This window comes from Equus quagga, chromosome 3 (genome assembly GCF_021613505.1).
Source record: "Equus quagga isolate Etosha38 chromosome 3, UCLA_HA_Equagga_1.0, whole genome shotgun sequence".
Lineage (NCBI taxonomy): Eukaryota > Metazoa > Chordata > Mammalia > Perissodactyla > Equidae > Equus > Equus quagga.
In genome coordinates this window covers 42,997,170-43,022,071 of record NC_060269.1, presented here as the reverse complement: position 1 = coordinate 43,022,071, position 24,902 = coordinate 42,997,170, and the positions used below count along the sequence as shown (strand labels likewise).

The 24,902-nt window shown below is 34.2% G+C and overlaps 1 long non-coding RNA gene across 1 annotated transcript in view; it reads right to left on the bottom strand.

The window, feature by feature from the left end:
- The window catches only part of LOC124236648 (uncharacterized), a 66,479-nt gene that overhangs the window by 21,252 nt on the left and 20,325 nt on the right, over positions 1-24,902 (bottom strand). Inside the window, exons 2-3 of the long non-coding RNA XR_006887823.1 lie at positions 14,981-15,090; positions 2,728-2,901 (exon numbers count right to left, since the gene is read on the bottom strand). This is a non-coding gene — a long non-coding RNA (uncharacterized LOC124236648). The remainder of the gene's footprint in view (positions 1-2,727; positions 2,902-14,980; positions 15,091-24,902) is intronic.

Genomic DNA, 24,902 nt, shown 5'->3' with positions numbered 1-24,902 from the left:
AAAGTCAGAAAATAATCTAAATTCTTTTTAATATGCTACAACATATTTTAAAATTTTCTACAGTTATGGATGCATTGCTTTTTCATAGCTAGGAGAAAACATGCACATGGATCAGATATTATAAACAAAAAAATCCAACTGTATAAACTGTGATGCCTCCACTAAGAGCAGCAGGACACTGTAGTAATTGAAATTATGTATTGTTTTTATGTATTTTATGTGGGCTTTGTAAGAAAAGAATTTGGTTTTGAATATGTGGAATAGTAGACTGAAACTCCCGCTGGTACTCATAGAAATCCTCTAAGTTACTGTCAGAAAATCATTATAAACATATTTTGGGAGAAGAGAATTATTTAACATATTCTAATATCTATCTATCTATCTATCTAATCTATCTATCCATCAATCTGTCTATCATCTATCTACCTACTCTACTAAATCATTTGCAAACATATAATTATGTTATGTAGAAATTTTAAATGCTGGAATGAGATGTTCTTTTAGTAGTGAGAATTTTGCATCTTACTGATAATCCAAGTTATTTTGTTACATTGGTATTACCATTGAAATATTGAAACGTTAAATATCTCATTATTACAATATCTTTAAAAATGTATTTAGCATTGAAGAGAGAAAAAACTGAAACTTATCTCTTCATTATATATGAAAACTTCATTTTGAATGCTAAACATTCTTGTGTCCATTACAATTTTGAAACTTTAAAAAATTACTAGGACTTCAAATGTTATCATTATTCATTTATTTAAGAATGAAGTCTTGAAAGTATATGAACTCAACAGTTAGTATATGACTTATTTTGTTAATTTTATTAAATCTTCCTAGATTAACTCTTTTCTGATATTTTTCTTTTCAATTCCTATTTTCCTTCACTTTCCCAATTATACACTTTTTTTTTTTTTTCATTTAACTACTAGCTCTAGAAATTCGAAGGGAAAAGTACCTCCTTTGGACACTGCATAGCATTGTAGAGAGTCATACTTTTTACCTGATTATTTTATAATTGAATCCCATGGTTCAAACTCCTTTGCATGCATTCTAGGTAACTTTGAATCCCATTTACTACATCTTTTAAGTGACAGATTGTTCTCCTCATTATATTTTCCTTTCTTTTCTGTTGTTTGTTTCCTCAAAAAGTTACGACCCTTTTGTACTAACGATTTGAGATTACACACTTCTCAGTTTGGTCTGTTATGGGATAAACATAGTCTCAGTAAAAACAATTTTTCCTCTACCTATTCACTTTTACCTATGGATAAATCCTCCAAGAACAGTGAAAGAACATTTCAACATTTCACTGAATTGTTATTTCCTTAGATGACTATGTATAAAGAACTGATTATACATTTGACTATTTGAACTTAACTACACACATTTCCCTCATTGTTCCCTTGATTGGCAACAGATGTTAGTTCTGGGCCAATCTTCCTCTTCAAAAAAGAAAGAAAAGCATACTTTAAATGTAAGACCCCAAACCATAAAACTCCTAGAAGAAAGCTCCTAGGGGAAAAAGCTTTTGGACAATGGCCTTGACAGCAATTTCTTGCATATGACACCAAAGTACAGGCACAGAAGCATAAATAGACAAATGGGATTATGTTAAGCTAAAAAACTTCTACCCAGCAGAGAAAACAAACAACAAAATGAAAAGGCAACTTACAGAAAGGAAGAAAATATTTGCAAACCATGTACCTGTTAAAGGGTTAATATTCAAAAAATACAAGCAACACTTACAATTCAATAGCAAAAAACCAAATAACTCAATTAAAAAATGGGCAAAGGAAGTGAATAGATATTTCTCCAAAGAAGATATAAAAATGGCCAACAAGAATATGAAAAGGTGCTCAACATCACTAATCAGCAGGGAAATGTAAATCAAAACCATCATGAGATATCACCTCACATGTGTTAGAATGGCTATTATCAAAAAACGAGAGACGAGAAATATTCGCTGGGATGTGAAGAAAAGGAAACGCATACAGTGTTGATGAGAATGTAAATAGGTGCAGCCGCAATGGAAAACAGTATTCACATTCCTCAAAAAACTAAAAATAGTACTATCACATGGACTTCTTTTTCAATACAGGAAGCTGAAGAGGTTTTCCATGAATGTTAAGGTGTAATCACATATAGAGAGTTTTCATGATGTCATTAATAAACTGCATTCTGACAATGCCATATACCATTTATTTTTACATGTGACCCTGTATAATTTCTTAGAAAAGTATACCAAAGTCAGAATAAGAGGATAGAACATATGTATTTTTGCATGCTTACACATCTAGGATGAAATTTTGCTCTCCAGATGTCTTGTGGAGCCCCATGGTTCAGATGTTCAAATAGCTGTTTTGCGCATGCTCATTTTGAAAATTTCTGTCATACTGATGGATTTCCAATGGATGTTATATTTCTCAAGGAACGTCTTTCTATACTCGCATGAATTGGCCATGTGGATAGAACTTTGCTAATTCTATTTATTACATGAATCAGACTAGGAATTCGAGATAATATTAATGTGGAGTTTTGTCTGGTACATAAGGTAATTTACAATGCCAGGGAATTTTGGCTTATGGTTACATATTATTAGTTAGAACTACCATTTTTTGTGTGTCTACTATATGCCAGGTACTGAAGAAGGTTATCAAATAATGCGTTATTATTTCTACTTTACTATTGACATAACTGGGGTTCAAAGTATAAATAACTTACCCAAGGCTAGCCATCAGTGTCAAATCTACTTGACTCAAATGTCCAAATCTTGCCTGTATTCCTTGGTTTGTGTCTTCCATAAAACTGAATTTCAGAATAGGTTTCATCTTAACTCTGAAATGGCTCTTCATATTTCTGCTGAGGCCTTGGAGGAGCTTCAGAGACAGACACTCCCTTGTATATTTTGAAAGATAATAAAAAAAATAAAGCAGATGAGTCAAAATAATATTTTTGTGGTTTTTTTTGGTAATAGATAGGAAAACATAGTTTAGAGTAAAAGTCAGAGGGACCTGCTATCAGAACTAACACATTTGTCAGCACTGCTCACTGACTTATCAATAACTAGTCCCCACAAGGAGGGACCTGCCGATGAGAATTAGAGCATGGAAGAGAAGGACATATTTGTCTTCTAAGGCAAGCTTGTTCCCAACAGAAGAAGAGCAAAGCCGAGCTATAAATGCTAGCTCTTGCTTCACCTCTTCAGAGGAAGAGTGAGTGAGAGAGCAGAACCCAGTCAAGAGCACATTCAGAGAATGTCTCAGTCCAAGGAAACCAGAGGACGAAGGGGAAGTGATCCCTTTAAAACTATGCCTTTTTACAATAAACATTAAAAATAATATTATAGTTAGATAACTAAATTAATTCAGTTAATTAACTGATTATTACTGATACTAATTATTTCTTTTATTGCCCAGAAAATTTAATGTTAAATAAAATAATTTTCACCTTACTATGAAATTATTTTCAACATTGACTTTAAATAAAATATTGTGTCTAGGAGATAAGAGGAAATGGAACCTAAAACAAAAGTATACACCAGATGAACTGACAAAGCTGCTAGTTTAGACTTGTATTAAAATATTACTTCTATCTCAAAAATAACATGCTAAATATTCAGGAATAAAAGTGTTCCAAAATATTAATTAAATTGGTGTCCTTTGACAAGTCACTGTTGCCCCTCTAGGACTTTGATTCTTCTCTACCATTGTAGCAGGTACTAGACTAGGTTTTTAAAATAGTAAATCCCAAATGCGCGTGTGTGTGCGTGTATGTGTGTGTGAGGTGGTTGGGGCAGAGAAGTTGAAAAGTGTGTTACCCCGGACCGCCTACAAAAGGAATCATATCAGAGTTTCCTGAGTAACTTTCATACCACAGACATTCTTTTTCCTCTTCAGAGTTTCTAACAGTGGCTCAGAGACATACCTTTCCAGTTAGTAAGGCAAGTGTGATGACAGTTCTCATGGGAACTGGATGTTTGTTTTACCCCTTAGATGTGTTTAGGTGAGGAAAGTATTAAAAACTGCTGATCAGGCCATATAAAAGTAAAACTGCCTTTCAAGTAGTTTGCTCCAGGAGGCCCCAAATACACATTTAGTTGAAACACTGTAGAGAATTTAAGAAACACTCTTGAGGACACAAGTTATATGTGCAAATGGTGAGATCATTTACGGGAAGTCATGCAAATCAATAAAACCACAAATTTGTTGTTCATGTAGGGATATTTTCAAATTAAGCCTAGATCTACTGTGCCCAGTGATTTTGTTTCAAACAGACGCTGAGTTAATTTTCCAAAGATAGATTTGAAAAGAATTTACCAGCATGTAACAAACTTGCAAAAAATGAAATTAATTGCTTTATTATGTTAAGGATATTTCAAGAATTATAATATTAGCAACAAATTACCAAGTCTTAAAATTAAATGTCCAGTGCTGTAGTGATGGTTTTAAGGTTATAGGATTGACGTTGAAAAGAATCATAAGGGAGCAACCTCCTCTCCCATCTGCATGTAGGTGGAACAGCTGTCAAAGACACTTTCTTTGGTTTCCTTCCTATGGAAAAATTTTTAATTTTTTGAAACACTTTCTTTGTCCATATGTTGTATAATGTCATGAATATATTAATACATAAACAGAGAAGGAAAAAATACTTACACACAAAGGAGAAAGAAAAAAGATTATAGAATAGGGATGTTTCTTTTAGTTTTCTGTGTACAACAGATTTTTTTTACTATAAAATTTAGTTGGTAATCTCATAAGAATAACAATGATATTCAGGTAAATTTTAGGTAAGATATTGATTTTTACAAGCCATTTGGTTATATATTGATGAACAGTATAGGAGATTCCCCTAGAGCTACTCTTTAATGAAATCTAATTATGCAGGCTATGGATAAGGCCATGTTATAAAGACGGAGAAGGAAAGGAACAATCGATTTCTGAATAAATAAATAGGCACTAGTCAAAATGAACCTGTATGCAATTTCAAATCATTTTTTTATTTAGAGTCTAAAATATATATTTAGTTAGCTGAAAGAATTTCATATCCCATTTCTACTCAAACAACATGTAAATGTAACATGGTGCCACCTAACTGGCGACTTCTTAAATATATTTTGTAAAAATAAAGCCTTTAAAATTGCAAAAAATAAAATTTAACACTGGTTGCACATAGAGAAAAAAGATTTTGCTGTGTGTCTTTTAAAGATGATTGTTACTACTACTGACAAAGCTAAGAGACAAGAAGAAAAACTGTGGAAAGGTAGGATTTCTGATTCTATCATCATTTTCACAGCAAAAACTTGTTGGAGAAATCAAATGCTTATTAATAAGGTAAGGTATAACAGAACTCAAAAACAGAGCTAGAAAGGTCATCCAAATACACAGTAAATATTTCTTTTTACTCCTTGCCAGGTATAAAATCAGGATGGCCTTTCAGTGGTGCCCCAAACCATTGTGATTCCATGACATCAGCAGATGACAATTTTGCACCAACTCAATGACCCAGAGATTCTTAGGTCAAACTCTTCTGTCTTAAGAAAAAAATTGGATCATATTTATCACTCACCACATTTATCCACACAGTGGAAATTCTCAACATATTTGCAAGTCTTTTTTCTACTTTATTGGAGGGAGTTTTCATGACCATTTGAAGTTTCTGTGCAGAGAAGTTACTTCTTCCAGATTAAGCCTCTGGAAAAAGACTCCACCTCATGTGCCTTCTTTTGTGAGTGGTACAGTATTTAGACATGATCAGCTTTAGGCACAGAAATCAAGAAATTCAGGATTTTAAAAAAATTGTGCTTATATTTAAACCACTAAATCAAATATTTACTTAATAGTCAATAAAATAAGTTAATTTGATTTTAAACATCAACAAAAAGAAAGAAGTACCCAAAAAAGAACAAAACATCAAAAACAAGAAAACTAGAGCATATCCATTGAAATATTCCATGGGTAATTTTTGGTCCTTTTCCTCCAAGCTTGTCCTCAGCAGTGAAATTCTCTATACATGACCAATGCCCACATTTAAACTTGTTTTCATTTGCACTGAGCTGATGAAAAGTAAAGTGTTGACTTCAACTGCCTTGCACTCTCTTGGTTTTCAGAAGAGTTCAACTCAAGACTTTCTGAAGTGATTTTTCTTCTAGTATAATCTCACATCTTCTTTCTTCATTCACTCCTAATGAAAGAGCATTTATTATCAATCAAAAACTGTTAGTACATAGTAAAGACTTGAAACAACTTATACATTTTTCCAAAGTAAATTTATCCTTCTGCTCCTCCACAACCTGTTTAAGTTATGAAACAGAAAAAATATTAGTAAATTATTAATGAATAGTCTCAAAAGAAGGCATTTTAAGATGTAAAGTTTTATAAAAATCAAGGGAGACTGGGACAGTGATATCCCTAATTAGAAAGGTGGATTCAAGACAACTCAAAAAGGGTAGAAAGTATATTCAACTAAGGGAGACTAATGCTGCAAAAAGAGGCTACTTCTATGTTGTATTAACAAATCAATCTAGAAGCAGATGCATTCAACACACCAGTGGTTCTCAACTTTATTTAACTTCATCACTCCCCTAGATTTTATCAAATGTGACTTAGAAAAGAAAATAACACCTAGAGGAGAGATCTCACCCATCTGGGTTCACAACTTGTGGCATAAGCCAAAACCAAGAATTTCCAGTTTCCATTTCTAAAATCCTTCCAATAATAGTTTGATCTTAAGTTTATTCTTCTCAAGGAGTCTGGTAGGATAGGATTCCACCCATGTAGACACATAATCATTGCCCTTTGTGATGACTAAGAATTCCGTAGATCATGTAATAAGAATGGGCATGGCTTGAACTTTTTTTTAATTAAATTGCTTCTTTGATGAAAAGTCATTCAATAAAATATGCAATGCACAGAATAAATATTCCAGATGCTAAAAGTATTTTGGAAAATATAACTAAATTTCTTAAAGTTGCAATAAAATATCAAAAATTTAGAAATCTTCTAGGTTAATTTAATTTCTTTTGATAAATTATAGAAGCTATTTGACTTCACTAAAAATTACAAGTTAATTATAGATTTAAAAAAATATAGATATATTTAAGACAAGTGGAACAAAGTCTCAGATTAGCTTCCCTTTACCTTTACCTGCTTTTTGAGATTGCAAAGAACTACTAGTCCTTAAAATTCACATCTTTTTCATTTCCCTGTTAACGGCAGCCACAGTTGGCTTAGTGTAATTAATTGGTATAGAAAAGAAATGCTTATGGAGTAACTTAGTACATAGATTGAATTCTTCCATGTAGTTAATGTAAGTTTTATTATTAAAAGTAGCAAATATTTATATAACAATTACTCTATGCCAGTGACTACTCGAAGAGTTTTGTACATATTAACTCACAAAAGCTCTATAAGGCAGGTCTGTTATTGGCCTCATTTCATTGATAGGGTAACAGAAACAAAGGCTGGTCAACTAACTTGCCATTAAGTGCCCGAATTGGCACTCAAAAACAAAGATTCTTGTTTCACTACTTCTGCTCTTAACCTCATTGCTATATTTCCTATGAATTTTTTTCTTTTGACAGTGATTCTGGTGGGAATATATTAATAAGACAAGAATTAGTTTCAAAAAGATCATTTCTTTGTTATTTTATGGAAACATTATATATGCTTAGATAGATTCAGATATTAGTATCTTTTCTGCCATGTTTGGCCCCTCATTCAGGGCCATACTCAAAGATTGCCCTGAAATAAATATCTGCTGAATGACTGAATGAATACATTGAAAAAGTAAATAGTTATAAAGACAGATGTTTGAGATAAAGAGATCTGATATAATTTGTAGGGGAGGAAGACATTTCCTCTACCCACTCTAGGTCCTTCTGGTAGGAAAATGAATTAAATTCACATGAGACAGAATAACAGGAGAAAATTAAACAAAGCTTTATAACATGTATACATGGGAGAGGTTCAGGCAAACTGAGCAACTCGCCAAAATGGCAGAAGTTCTCATCTTAAATACCACCCTCAGCTAAAGACACAGGAGGATGTTGGGGGTGAGGGCAGTCAGTTACGGGAGATTACCAGACAAGTACAGTAAACAAGAGTAAGGTTATTATGCAGATTTAAGTCCTTGCCTTCCCCATTAAGAGTTTCTAGAGACAAGGTCATCCTCCCTTCTTCCTGGTACAGAGAAGGAGACAACTTTACAGATGGAGATTTCCCTTTCAAATGTAAATGTCTCTTAACAAAGGGTAAGTAAATTCTACTTTTCAGAGTTTCTTTCCTGTTTGCAGTTTTTAAAAGTAACCAGCCCAAAATAATCCTCATGTGAAAGATAAATATCTTGGGGGGGGGGAATTCTGGTCCCCCGCAAATTCCACTTCTGGAATCATAGCATAAGTTCTATTCTATGGCCCAGCTCCCCTGAAAAACAATCATAACTTGTTGATTATTTATTAACAATGCAAATTTATTTTAAAAAGTAACAATGTAAATTTTCTGGAAATTGTCCTTAAAGTATATGATAAATGAAGAAACATTCAATCAGGAAAATCTACTAAATCTTAGTAAGAACACCCAGTAGTATTTGAGTCACAATTCACTTCCCACCCACACACAGAGCTCTGACTAATGGAAGTTCCTCTTGGAGAGAATATGGCCAAGAAGACGGGACTCCCTTTCTGTCCAGTTTCCTATGCAAGGGCAGTGTATGTCTCTGGGAGGGGTAGTCAGCCAGCATTCTCATTCCCCGCCAGCTGCTTGTCACAGAGGCTAAATTCCAAGTGAATGAGGCCAGGAGGACAGGAACTCCTTTTCTCCAGCAAGCCTTGACTCATGAGACAGAGGCTTACCACAGGTATGGAAGGCCAAGAATATTGAGGCTTCGATTGCCCATACCACAACTTACTAATAGGGAGGTGGTTCCATACCAGGAGAGATAATCTGAGAGGACTAGAATTTACATTCCCCAGTCAGCACCCCACTCACAAACCAAGGGTATCAGTCTGAGAGTAGTGGATCCTTGTTCTTGTCTCCAGCTCCTGAGCAGTGGCTCAGAGATTCTGTCCAGTGGGAGGGGTATACCCTAAGAACCACAAGCTTCAGAGTTTTCTCCCAAATATTGAGTTTAATGGAAACAGATTGCGGGGAAGTTTCAGCCTAAGACTGCTCCCCAAAACAATGAATATTTTGGTGGTCAGAAATTAAGAGTAGGCTAGTAGCTACATGAAAGGAATAGCTAAATTGTAGGCCAGTTTGTTTACCAGAGAGACCTAGGAACAGCCCTCCTGTTGTCAGAACAAACCTCAAAGACTGGCCCCCAAAATTACCCCTGCAAAGAACCCAAATGTAACCGATCATACTGAAGAATTTATGCCTCAGGGCATTGTCAAAAACAATAGACAATCAGCCACCAATTACTGGAGCCTAACAGCTGAGTGTGAAACTAATAAAGTCAGAGAGAATAACAGAAAGATCAGGGAAAAGAAAAATCAAGAGTCCTGCCAACATCATTGACATTTCAGGCTGAATGTGCACAAGCCCAAAGTTGAGCCCTCTGGGGAGTAAGGCCAGAGACTTCAAGCTGCCAGGGAAAGGAATTCACTAAAATTCCAGCCAGGTCACGAAACAAATGTGCAAATAAACACCTACAACAAGCCCTGGGAGTGGTGGGGTGGAATCCGTCACCAGAGTGGCAACAACGTATTTTCCAAAACGTTCATTTCTCACAAAAAATTATGAGACATGGAAAGAAACATAAAAGTTTGACCCATACACAGGAAGAAAAAAGACAAGAGGAAATGTCTGTGAGATATACTAGGCACAGACTTTGAGGCAGCCATTATAAATATGTTTAAAGAAATAAAGGAAATCATGTTTAAAAAAGCAGAAAGTTGTATCTCAATTATACCTCAATAAAAAAAAGTGAAAGAAGGCATAATGACATGTCTCATTAAACAGAAAATATCAATAAAGTGATACAAACTATGAAAAAAATTAAATGTAAATTTTAGGATTGAAAAGTACAATAACTGAAATGAAAAATTCACTGGAGTGACTCAACAATAGATTTGAATGAGCATAAGAAAATAATCCATGAATTTGAAGATATTTTGATGGAGATTATGCAATCTGAAGAACAGAGAGAAAAAAGAATGGAGAAAAATTAACAGAGCCTCAGAGAAATGTAGAATACCATTATTTGCAGCAACATATGCAGAATGGAAATAACAGAAGGAAGGGAGAGAGAGACAGAAGCCAAAATGGAAGAACTATGTACAGTATCTAGTCTAGGGTCAGGTGCATTTAATGCCTCTTTTAAAATCTAGTACATTTTCATAGCCTTTTTTGGTCTTTAGTGTAATAATGCAATAACATGAGCATTTTTGAAGAATAAAGCCTGCCTCTATTTTTTAATAGAACATGCCCCAATTCAGGTTTGTCTGGTATTGCCCTGTGATGAAATTCAAGTTATGCATTCCCAGATGGAATCATGAATAAAGGATGCTATGTCTTTCTCGGAACATCACCTCGGCAGGACACAATGTTCATCTGATTCTCACTGGTGATGCTTAACTTGATTGCTTGGTCTAGGGGTTTCCAATTTCTCCACGATAAAGTTAGTGTTTTTTCTCAGGGAAAAATTAAACAATCTGTGAGAGAACAATTTAAGATTATGTAAATATCTGATCCTTATCAAAATTTCTTCTAGATTTAGCATGAGTTGAAGATTCTTTCCTGACCCAATCAACCAACCTATGATGGATGATAATCTTATTTTTTGCTTTAAAAGATTTAATTACCTTTTCAAAAATTTGTCATTTAAGTTTAATAATTTTGATTTAAACTTTTGATAATTTTACTTAGAATTTGTATTTTATACATAATTCTGATCAGCAATTTTTAATATTTTAGAATAAAAATAAGCTATTTCAAACAAATAAAAATAGCTACATTTTTATTTTGAAATTTTGTATAATTTACATCTCCAATGAATTATACCTTTACTATGTTTTATTCCTAAATGGCCAGATCAATCACAATAAAACACAAATTGTAGGAAAACTTTGGCTCTAACAAAATCATTCACTATTTTCTATAGGTGAGTGAAATAAAAATAACTTATGAAATAAACATATTATGAATTATATGCATTGTTAGTTTATTTCTGACCAAAACATCACTGGCTTATCAATAGTATACCCAGATATGTGTAATAATACTTAGATTTGGTCTTCTTTCATAAACAACCATAGTTTACAAATTTGGCGGTGTGTGGTTTTTTTATGAAGGTTTATTTGTCAAAGTAGGAGTGTAGAATATACTTAATTTTAGCCTTGATTTACAATATTTAAACATTTTGATATAAGATATGTGGGCCTTCATATGCACTTTTGTTTTGAGCCCTGCAAAATTTAGAGGTAGTCCTGGTGGTGAGGTTGCCATCTGTGAGGAAAGACTCAGGCTGAGAAATGACAGGAATATTCTGCGTAGTGCTGATCACACTCACTGAGAGTTCATTCAAAGCAAGAGAGAGAAAGTTTTGTCTAAAGTAAATTATATACATAATCATTCAATCAAAGTTTACATACAAAGTTTATATAGAGAGACAAGACATTTAGAAATTTGGAATATAAAGAAAAGATATAATGATCAGATGCTAGAATCAAACAGTTCCACATTTGCGTCAAATGCAGTAATTCTTTCTGAGTTTCACAAGAACTAACAACGCTAATTAATTCTAAGCATAAATGGGTTAATACTCTTTATTTTACCTCTAATGCCTAAATATTATCTTTTACTTTAGCTCTGAAGTTTATGGGGTTTTTTGTGTGTGTTTGTGAGGAAGATTGACTCTGAGCTAACATCTGTGCCCATCTTCCTCTATTTTGTATATGGGATGCTGCCACAGCATGGTTTAATGAGCAGTGCGTGGGTCTACGCCTGGAATCCAAAACTGCTAACCCCAGGCCACCAAAGCAGAGCACACAAACTTCACCACTATGCCACCAGGCTTGCCCCAGCTCTGAAGTTTTAAGGATGGGAAAATATAACTTACTGAATAGTAGAAAACTAGAGTATAGGAAACATTTCTGCAAATAGAAGTTAGCAAAATGCATTAAATCTATGCAATATTGTCTGAAAAAAATGCAAAATACATGCCTCAAACATTATTCATCTCACTGGTAATCAGTAGAGGAGACTTGAAGAAATCTTGGGCCCGGCTGTATACAGTAGGTTGTACCTGCTCTTATATCACTTTGGGGTAGCACCTTCCCTCTTGTTCTTCAGTAATGACAATAATCACAGCTGACATCCTTTACTTGGTGCTTCCCCAACGTCTAATGTGTCCTCTGGCCCCCAGTGAATCTTAAGAGAATCCTTCCACCTTTTTCCCTTGAGCTGCCACCATTTTTCTCTTATATCCTCATAAGAGAGGAGAAACAAGCAAATCATTTTCTATATTCCTCCTGTCTCTTAACCTATGCACCCTCCCCAACTTCAGCCAATTCGTGTGAACTATAGGTTATTTCCTCTGTAGGTTTAGTCCAATCTGATGTCTGACCTAAGGACTAAAATTAGGCTCATGCTATTTCAAGCATGGGAAGTCATGAAAAGTGCTGTTTGTGTCTAAAGACTAGGAGACAAAGAATCAGATTCTCTATTTTTTCATGTAACTAGTCAGCCAAAGTCCACTATTCTTTTCGTTCTACTTTTTCTTACCCCTACTTTCATGTTACTATCACTGCTGGGAAGTTTTCAAGAATCTCACTGAAATATGGGAAAAATCCCAAAGAAAAGAAAAAAACCAAATAAACCCCACTTTGCTCTTGCTTACCATCACCTATGCCTCTTTGTATACTTGTGTGAAGTAAGGTCTTTCTTATGCCTTTAACGTCAACATGCACCGTTAAAAAAATAAATAAACAAACAGGAGAAAAGTTGTTGGTTGAATATTTTTAATCTTATGCCTAAATCTGCTTTTTTTTTCCTCCCCCTGAGCTTCATTGGGAGAGTAAATCAAATTTAGATGCATCCATGCCATAGATTTATTACTCTGGGTTGCTCTAATCTTTCCTCAGCTAAAAATAACTTAGACAGCTCATTCATTACAAAGACTATTTTTTTTCCTGTTGATTTAGAGGATCATAGTAATATTCATTCTTTTTAAACTTGCATTACCCTGACTTGAGGGCCTACTACTTCATAAAACAGGGCTTGATGTCTGGGTACAGACAGACTCATTTCCTAAGATGTACTAATGTCCTTTTCTGCCATTCAACATGGTAGTACTTGACATGTCTTCTAGCTTCCTGAGAAGAATTCTCATATTTCCTTTGCCTTAACTACTTTAACAAAGATTTTCATTAATAACACAGATCTTTAGTCTCCTATGAGTAAAACAAACTAGACTGACAGTAGGGAAACGCTCCGCAAAAAGAATATTCCTGTGGTCTTTAAGAAAGTTGAAATGCTCACAAAATCCCTTTTAATACATTAAAGGAGGCTTTCTTTTACTGATATTTCTGACAGAAATCACGAAATCGTTAAATCCTATTGTCTTAATTTTTCTTCTATACTTGCACAGTGTCAAGTTCTATATAAGAAGAGTCACTTCTGCGTGGAACTCCAAGTTGGTCAGTCCTTATAAACAGAGGGTGTGGCTTTGTTCCAATTAAAATTCACAAAAACAAAAGTGAGTCAGATGGGGCCTGCAGGCCATCCTTTGCCCAGCCCTGGGAGATGTGACATATTCCATCAGATAGTAGAGGGCATCTAAATAAGTGTGTTTGTAAACTCAAAACGTTTTTAAGCTGGTAACAAAATACAAAGAGAACTTACCGTATAAGACATTTTATAAGTTTTAAATGAATGATGTGGAGTGTCAAAAGCCAGAATTAGTCATTGAAATATTATATGTGATAGAATATTTTGAACTGAGAAATAGTAAAAATATAATATTGTTATGGTTTAACCACTATTGTTATCTACATTTAATACTCAAACATTTAATTATATTGGTAAATTTCTTAAAAATTATAAAGCAAGGTTTTTGATTATTGAATTATCTAGCTAGTCTACTTACTATTTTATTTGACTATTCACAATTTTGGACCATTCTCGGTAATCATGTTTCTATCTTAGACCTCTACTTTTTATTCATTCATTTTTCTTGGCACTAAAATTTGTGATAATTTCAAAGTAGAATCTTCCGTGCTTTAGGCTTTCTTCCCTTTTACACTTTTGGGACATTGCATTGTAATGTTTGCCAGAACAGAAACAATTTCTGTGTTTTCTTCCCACTAAATTATTTATGCCACACTGGAAGACAATAGTCATGTCTTCCCCACAGTTTAATGATAGCTCCTAGGTCATGTCTCCAAGACCAAAGAAGTCAGAGAATTAAGACGATTTTCAGAAAAATTCATGAACTTTTGCCTAAACTACCTGTATCATTCAACGTAATTATCTGAATTATATATAGTAGTGCCTTACTTCTTTGCTTCAGTTAAAAGATCTCACCCGAATCTACTGGGTAAAAGATAATGAGCAAAAAATATTTTTCCATATTACTGTAGGATGAAGTATCCAGACACAATATATATTTAGTCTGAAGCTGACTGATTCCATGGGAGCTGGAGCAGGACAAGGTCACATAAGCATATATGGAGAGAATAACTGTGAAAGAATATGCAGTCGGGTTTGTCACTTATGTGATCTCAGGAGATATATATTGACATCCTTTTCAATTTAAACAGGAAAAAGAAAATAGTTTATTCTTAGTTCTTAACATAATGGGTTTCTTTAAGTCTGTACTGTAATAGTAAACTGAGATAAAAATTTCTATTTTGAATAAAATAAAATTGCATTTATTTTAAAGAATTATTTATAATGTTTCAATTACTAAATGCAAAAAATATACTTGACAAAGAGGAGTAGAATTACATTGGAAAATTAATATAAAGAAGATAGTTTACCTGTGTTAGCACAAATGTCTTCTCTTCATTTATGTCTGTACCACAAGAAGGTCGAGGGAATCAAGAAATGAGGATCCATGTAACATGAGCTGTAATCGTGAGGTTTACAACTGAAGATAAGGAAAATAATTAGGAAAGCCAAAAAAAATTCTCAAGTGGACATTTGAAATAAATTCTCAGATATCTGAAACACATCTTTTCTCTAAAGTCTTTTCTCCCTTTTCTTTTTAGCTTTTACACATTTACCTTATAACTAATATGATGCAGAAATCATTCATCTACTAAAGTACAGCTCTTTATTCTTTTTATTTTTTTAAAGATTGGCACCTGAGCTAACTGTTGCTCCTGCTTTATCTTCCAAAACCCCCCATACATAGTTGTATGTCTTAGTTGCAGGTCCTTCTAGTTGTGGGATGTAGGACGCCACGTCAACGTGGCCTGACGAGCAGAGACATGTCTGCGCGCAGGATCAGAACCCTGGGCCACCGAAGCGGACGGCAGGAACTTAACCACTCGGCCACAGAGCCGGCCCTCTTTATTCTTAATGAAAAAGAATCTTAAGTGCAAATCTAGAACTTGCAACTCAGAACTGAAGAGATGTTTTAATCATACATGAACAAAAAGAGAGCACCATTATCACTCTTGGGCTATTTTTGATGCTGTGAAGAGCTTTTTCTTTGGTGTATCCTATCTTTTCTTGAAAACATCTACTCTAAACATCACAACTTGATTATGTTTGCTAGAAGTAACACAAATGACATTTGCTCTCCCCCAAAGAGGAAGTTTAACCAAAAATCCTTTCCTTGTCTACAGTTTCCCAAGGCTCAAGTTATCCCAATTTAATGTAAACACAATTCTGGATAAATAAAGTTTGTACTCATGCAGTGTGCCTGTTAACTCAGCTAGGAGTCTGTCACCCTTGTGTAAGTGAAAGGGATGGTTTCCTTTGAAAGCTGACAAGAACACTTCTCTACCTTTATGCCTCTGCTTTAATGAATAATTCTAACTTTGATGCCCATATAACTGTTACCTATGTCAAGAAATAAAATCATGTATCCTACTCCAAAGACAAATCCATAAATCTCTGTTCTCAAAAGTACGAATTATAATAACTTTGATAATTAGTCCATTGCTTTCTTTACAGTTTGCTATCCATCTATGCATCATTAAATAATGTAATTCTCTTTTGCTCATTTTTGGAACATTATCTAAATAGGATCAAAGGTGGTAAAATCCCTGTGTCTTGCTGTTTTCATTCAAAATATCTGGGATTCATCTGTAATTTTGCATGTAGCAGAGTACATTATTTTCAATACTGTCTAGATCTCCATTTTAGACTATACTCTTATTTATTTAACCAAGAGGAATTGATAGAAATTTGAATTATTTCCAGTTTGGAGCTATTTAGAATGAACTTGCAATAAACCTTCTTGCACCTGTTTTCTGGTGCCCATTGACTTGACTCTCTTGGGTCTATTCCTAACAATAGAACAGTTGGGTCATATGATATGGGTGCCTACTTACTTAGAATGTGGGATTTTTTCTTTTCTTTTCATGAGTACCCTACAAATTATAGCATTCCTCTTAAATTAAAAGTTTATGGATAACTCTTTCTGCTGATCATTACACAGACTAGAATATGGTAACCATCTTCTGGTATTTATGTTATTGTTATTGGGCATTTTAATTCTGTATTGATTTTTTAACTCTAAAAATCATTATTACTTTTGTTTGTATAGACATTATTTATTTAGATTTACCAAAATGTTTGGCACTTTCTTTGATCTTTATTCCTTCTTCCTCCTCAAACCTATCTAGGATGATTTGCTTTCTTCCAGAGGCCTACTGGTAGCATGATTTTTGCCTGAAAATAAACTCATATCATTCTCATCATTGCAAGATATTTTTGCTTGATATAGACTTCTAGGAGACCAGTTCCCTGTCCCCCTTTTCTGCACAATGAACTTTATCCTTCATGTGAAGTTTCCAGATGTAAATAGACCTAGCTGTATAATGTTAGGCTCTATGCTAAATAATGTAATCTGACCTAGTTTATGGTTCATTATTTGTCTCTTTGGTTGTGTCTAATCTGGTGATAATCCTGCCCATCAAGCTTTTGATTTTGGTTCTGTATGCTTGATGTCTAAAAGTTCTTTTTGATTTTTAAAAAATCTGTGAGATTATGTTTAATATTTTTTGTTCTCTGAGACATTTTCAGGCTTATTTATAATTTTTAAGTATTGTAAACAGGGTGATTTTATAATCTATCTCTGATAATTCCAAATATCTGAAGTTTGCCTGAGTCCATTTCTGTTGTGTTATCTTTGCTGGTTTGGGCCTCTGTAGCCTTGTTTCTTTGCATATCTAGACAATTCTGACCGTGTACCTCTCCTTGTTATTGAAAAATTATTTTTACAGATTCTTGGAAGCCTAGAAAAAACTAGTTTCTGTTAGGGAGAACTTATGTTTGCTTCCTCCAGTCCTGTAAGCACTAACAAATCAGGAGTGTCATAAACCACGATTAAGACAACTTTTCACGCACTATGCAGATAATATAAACCTCGTCTATAAACTGATGCAAGGTTATAAACTGATTCAAACCCATGACTAATTCCAGTTACTTTTCCCTTTCTTTTAATTGGTATTTCATCTTTCTTTTATTTGTTCTGTTCTTTTCATTGGCAAGGCAACCTTCCAGGTGGTATTCAAAGGAGTAGAGTGTTTTGGATCACAGTTTAATATGAGGAGGATTTTTACAAGACATATCACTGTGGGTGAACACTAGTTCTTCATTTTACCCGTCTTGTCTACAGAGACCTAAATTCTAAAGCCCAAGTTTGCCTGATTAGTGAATGGTATCAGGACAAAGTTCCTTAGTTGTTCTAAGGAACTTCTTTCTTCTCTGGATTGCCACTTTCTTTAAGATCTTGGTTTTATAGTTCCTTCTCATTTCGTTTGTTCTTCAATCCATATAAATGTGTGTAAAATATATGTACTCATTTTCATATGTGTATTTACACATATATTTACATAATATAAATATATACATACATATAAATATGTATTTGTTTATTTCCTTATTTTCAATCCATTTAGAAAGTATATTTAAAAAAAATTCCATTCAGAATCTTTCATTGTTTTCAATAGATGGTGCTATGGGTTGAATTACTTCCTGCTAAAATTCATATGTTGAAATCCTAACCCCCAGGACCTCAGAATGTGACCTTACTTGGAAATAGAGTCTTTGCAGATGTAAATAAATTAAAATGGGGTTATACTGGAGTAGGATGGGCCCTGATCCAATATGATGAGTGTCCTTACAAGAAGGCAGAATCTGACACAGACACATACACAAGGAGAATGCCACGTGAAGATAAAGACAGAGTCTGGGGTGATGCTTTTAAAAGCCAAGAAACACAAAAGATTGCCAGCAAGCCACCAGTTACTAGGGGAGAGGCTTGAAATGGATTTTTCCTCACAGCCCATGGGAGAAACCAACACTGCTGACACCTTGCTCTTGAATTTCTAACCTCCAGCACCGGGAGACAATAAATTTCTGTTGTTTAAGCTACCCAGTTCGTGACACATTTTGCAGCAGCCCTGGAAAACTCATATAGATGGATAAGTTTAAATAACCTTATCCAATATTATCAAAAACTCAGGCCCCAAAATGCTGTCTCTCACCTTCATGGAAGGAGTGACTTTGTGTGTGTGCCTCACAAAGAGCAAGACTTTCCTTCCTTCTTCCTTCCCTCCCTCCTTTCTTTTGTTTATTTCTTTAAAGAAGGAAATAATCAACTAACATGTATTAGAAATACAAGGTTTAATGAGCCAGCTATTTCCTACCCCTCAAAGTCTATCTTTTACTTTCTGTCAAAATATAAACTTCCTTAGTAAGGACCATAGTCTTGCTCCCTGAAAACAACATGCTTCCATAAGTTTGCATATACTGCTCTCTCTACTCTGGAATTCCCTCTTTACGTGCCTTTTAAATTCTTGTTCATTCTTCAAAATAAAGTCTAAATGAGATCAGTAATGGGGAAACAAAAAACAAAAAACATGCGTATCCCTGAATTTAACATAGGAGGCTAAGCTGAAATAAAAGATGCTATTCCTTGCTATCTAAAGAAGAGAGAATATCAACAAGTGAGTGGACACGGGGCAAAATTAGCATTAATTAATTAAAAGAAAATATGTGGAGTATGCTCTGGGGTTGGATTCTAAGATAAGAATGTGAATTGCCCAAGAGAACTAGGTTATCCCAGGGTGCTCATCTACAGATTAGAGAGTAATAGAAATTGAAGGGTATCTAACAAACATCAAATGAAGTTCCTTTTCTCTTTTTGTTAGTAATAAGAAAGAGAAGTGTTAGACAACCCAGTAGAAAACCAGACAAAAGACTTTAACAGGCATTTCACAAAAGAGGAAATCTAAACAGTCAAGAAATATATGAACGCGCGCTCAACTTCATTAGTTATCAATGCAAGTTAAAACTGCAATGTAATGACACAATATATCCATCACAATGGCTAAATGAAATACAGCATAATGAAATATATTGTAACTATCAAATCTTGATGAGGATGTGTAGCAACTGAAACCTCTCATATGCTGCTGATAGAAGTGTAACTTGGTGCAATCTCTCTGGAAAACTATTTGCCACTATGTACTAAAGCTTAACACAGATATATGTTTTGATCCAGAAATTCCATTCTAGGTATATATCCTAAGGAAATATGTGCATATATTTTCCAAAATACATGTAGTATTGGCATATTCATAGTAGCCCCAAACAGGAAGCTACTCACATGTCCACCAACAGTAAAGTGGATAAATAAATTGTGGTATATTTATATAGTGGCTTACTATATCAGTAAAAAAGAACAATCTGTAATTATGTTCAATAATATGAGGGAATATCTTAAACATAAGTTTGAGAAATAAAAGCCGTACATAAAAGAGTACGTATTCTTCTACTGCAATTTAATGAAGTAACCAAAACAGGTTGAATGTATTGATTATGGTTAGAAACCAGAATAACAGCAGCCCCATTGGAGGAACATTAGGGAGGCACAGGGGACCTTCTGGAATGCTGATGATGTTCCTTTTTTTAAGCTGAGTGTTGAACACATGATTAGGTTTGGTTTGTGAAAATTCGTCAAACTATACACCTAAGATATTTGCATTTTTGGCATGTATAGTTTGCCTCATTTGTAAGTAAGAAAAGAAAGGAAAAGAAAAAAGAAGAGATTAAAATGACTTGTCTAAAGTAAACTAATTCATCTGACTCCCAATCAAATTTCTTTTACAGAGCACTATTCTGTTTCTCTATTGTATATGACAAACCTATATCTCTGAAATAATAGAAATAATTTAAGTATGGCAAAGTATTAAAATAAATTGTTTCTAAGCAAATGTACTTCCAAATAATTTTCATATGGCTAAAAAGTCAGTCCTACTTTGACATTAATGTTATAAATAAAATAATTTAAATAAATGGGGTAACTTATGAAGTTAATGTTTTTCTTTGGCTAACCTCATTAGCCCTGTCCAGGTAAATAATGGCATCTCTTGAAACACAATGGAGTGTGTAATAAACGCAAAGTTCCATCTAGAAGCCAAATTGGGTAGCTATAATAAACCAGTTGCCTAAATCTAGCACATTCTATGCAAATACTAGAATGCTCTAGGTGTTTATGTAAAATGATGAGGAACATATCATAAACTTGCATGATTTTAAATAAATAAGTTGCTCTTATGCATTTCATTTTATGTTATGTCTCCTATATTTGAAAACCTGAGAACTCCATGCAAAGTCTTTGCTTACTGCATGACAGCTGCTTTTAATAATCAGAGGGAAAGTGTAATACCCTAGAAAACTAGGACCAAGGTAGCTGCTTTTGCTTCAATCAGTTCAAAGGAAGGGAACGTTATAACATGGTCTTTTGAATGGTGTGTTTTGTTTCTGACACTAACTAGAGATAAGAGAAGCATTTGTCCCAGCAAAAACAAAATGGAATTTTTCCTTGTTAACCAATCACTGGCATTTTCCATTTCAGTCCTAAATCTATAAATGCTGCCAAAATATATTTAACTCAGGTGCATCCACATACGGATATTGAATGGCTTCTTTATTTTGGTTACTGCACAGAAAAATTTATTTGACTATTGTAGCCTGAATATTTTATATAAACAGCCTTCATGACAGGACCAATAACACCAGAGTCCAAGAATTTTATGAAACAGACATCAGCCAAGAAATCCTAAATAGCGAACTCATTTGCCATTTGTCTGGTTTGGCAGGTGTTATCTATTTTCTGGAAACTATAATAAATTTAATAATTTAATAAATTAGTTAAGGGAAAATTAATGACACAAAAATATCAAGAATCAAAAATTTATTGATTTATCATAGTTAAATGAAGAGTGATCTTTTAATTTACAAATCTGATTATTCACCAAAAGTGACTATTGGGATACCTAATCTAAACCCCTTATTTTCCACGTGTGAAAACTGAGATCCATTTGAGGCTAAGAAAATTAAGAGATTTCCAAGACACACTGTTCAGTGAAGCCCATGCTAAGATTGGAGCCCTACTTTCTGATTTCTGGACCGTTGCTCATCCTTTCCCTCCTGCCTTTTCTCCTGCCTCTCTCCCTCCCTCCCTTCCATCCTTCCTTGCTTTTTCCACAAATGTTTTGAGATACAATGCATATGCCATACAATGCACACATTTAAAATGCACAATTTAACGTTTTTTTTGTACATTCACAGGGTTGTGCCACTATCAACAGAATCTAATTTTAGAACATTTCCATTCTTCCTACAAAAATCATACTGTTTAGCTGTCACTCCTTACTCTCCTTCCCTACAACCCCTAGCTCTAGGCAGCAACTGTTTGACTTTCTATCTCTATAAGTCTGCCTCCTCTAGATAGTTCATATAAACGGAGGAATACAGCATGTGGTCTTTGGTGACTGTCACCTTTCACTTAGCAAGTTTTCAAGGTTCATCCATGTTATAGCGTATATTAGTCTTCATTTCTTCGTATTGCTAAATAATATTCTACTTTGGGAACATACCACATTTAATTTATCTATTCACCAATTGGTAGACATTTGGGTTATACCCACTGTTTGTATATCATTAATGAAGTTGCTATAAACATTCATTTACAAATTGTTGTGTGGATGTGTATGTTCATGTCTCTTCATATACTCCTAGGAATAGAATTGCTCCATGGTAACTGTATGTTTAACATCTCCAGGAACTGCCAACGTGTTTGCAAAAGTGTTTTCATGTTACATTCCCATGAGCGATGTATGAAGATTCCAATTTCTCATCCTTGTCAACCCTTGTTACAGTCTGTCTTTTTGATTGTAGCTATGCTAGTGGGTATGAAGTGGTAGCTCATTGTGGTTTTGATTTGCATTTCTCTAATGACTAATAATGTTGAGCATTTTTTTATATGCTTATTGACAATTTGTATATCTTCTTTAGAGAAATGTCTACTCATATCCTTCACTTAGTTTTGAGTATGAGGTTTTTTTTTTTTTAAGTCTCTGAATACTAGCCCTTATCAGATATGTGATTTGAGAATATCTTCTCCCATTTTATGGACTCTTTTCACTTTCTTGATGTTGTCCTTTGAGGCAAAAAAGCTTGTAATTTTATTGTAATCCAATTTATATATTTTTTCTTTTGTTGCTTATGTGTTTAGAGTCATATCTAAGAAATCATTGTCTAATCCAATGTTATAAATATTTTACTCCTATGTTTTGACCTTGCGTTAGGCAGTGGTTTCTTAGATAAGACACTATGACTTTAAAAGAAGTTTTCTGGAAAAAAAAAAGCAAACCTGAATTTAATCAAGCCTAACATATAACTAACTATTTACAGAAGAAAAGCAATGACTCAGAAGAAATAAGGAAATGAAAGATATGTTAAATAGTATCATGAGTAAATAATGCACAATATCTAGACTGTGGGAAATTAGAGAACAAATAACCTGAATTCTTGGACAAAAAATTTCAAGAAAAAAAAGAGAGCTGGAGGGCGTGACATTTAGGTAGTATAAGGGATCCAGATCATGTTATCCTATTAGCTACTTTTGGTGAATACTCAGTTCATTTACATAATCATGTTACTCACATTTATTTCTAACCCTCTTTGGAAAAATTAAAGTTATTAATTTCTATTTTATAAATTCACAAAATATTGACTTGAAATAAAAGCATTGTATTTGTAATTATCTCATGTTTGAGTTTGGAATGAAATTATAACAACTGGTTGAAAATACATATGCACACGTCTTTATATTTGTTCTATGCAGTTGATATTCTGCATTAAATCAAATGAAAGCAAAACCAGAAAATCCTTAAGCTAGAGAGTTTCTTTGTGTCAGCTTTAAATTCTTTTTTACATATTTCAAATGGCTTTTCCCATAGGTCCAAAATGATGGACATTTTGGGACTTCTACAGTGGCTACTGGGAGATTATTCCACAGCTGTAACCAAAGTTGTAGTCAATGATTTATTTTATACTGGTGCTGGCTGAATATTTCTTTCTTAGTATCACATACCTAGGATGGTTCCATAGACTATTATAAGGAGATATTTCCCTTGAGGTGGAATATTCCCCTCAGAAACAGATACTGTTAACCATATTTGTAATATTTCCACATTAATCAACTCCTAATCTATCCTTGCTCCCCAAAGTAAGCAGATGCATTTCCATTGGGTAAATACCAGTAGTGACAAATGTGTCTAAATAATGGTGGCATGCCCCTTACAGGATATACTTAAAACTCCTGATGCCGGACAAGTTCAATTCAATTCAATTCCAATTCCAATTCAATTCAGTTTAAGTCAAGCAGTTCCTGTTCACTGTTTGGTATATTTTCTATTTTGCACAAATATCACTTCTTCACAAAGTTTCTCATTCAAGATAAGACATATTATTTTCCTTAAAGTTAATTAAGTCTAGCTTGGAACTTCATTTGGTGAGACACAAATAATCCCAACCACCACTAACTACCCTTTTTTGGTACAAATACTTTTGGTACAAAAGTAGCCCTTGGTGTTAAACAGAAGGAAATCTTCAGGAGGCTTTCAGTATTTATTACTAGTAAGTGAAGTGCTCATATCCCCATGAATACCTAGAATGCATAGGCTCAGCTCCAACAATGCCATGCACCCTAACCGTGACTCCCACTCCCTACACTTCACAGGTTCTGTCATTCCCTATTGATGTCATTCAACTACAGGCTATTAGCCGTTGCTTGGTTTGGTGGAATCTCCTTTGTTGAGGTTTGCTCCTGCCTCCTCATCTCAAAGCATACATCTGTCTACCCTCACTCCCTGCTTACTCTCCAGGACCCCTAGAAATGTATTCCTGATTTTATAAGCTTCCTTCCACCCAAACCAGAAGAGGCACTCTGTTTGGACAACTAATGTTTAGGAGGATACAAAATCACTGAGATGTGGGACTAGCTACATTTTTGGAATATGAGAGGAAAAAATACAGAGAACCAAGCATAAATAGCTCTCAACCTTTTAGGTGAATAAATGAGCCTATCACATAGCTAAGACTCCTGTCCTAGATTCACAAGAGTGCTGGGGGAAATAATAATTCTTACTAATTCACCTAACGCAAGTCTTATTGATTCACCTCTCCCTTTAGAGCAGAAAGTTTGAGAAGCTAATCTCCATCTTTTCAGAATCATGGACCTACCAATCCCCTTGAGAAATTCACTCAATCGTGTAATGTTTTTAAGACAATTTTACTTCTGCAAATGGTTACCTATTAGTGCTCCTTTCTCATAGTTTTGTTGTAAGCAATAAATATAAATGATGCATGGACCATGTTATGAATTTGTCAAATTAACACTTAAGTGGAGCACAGGGCACCAGATGCTGAGTT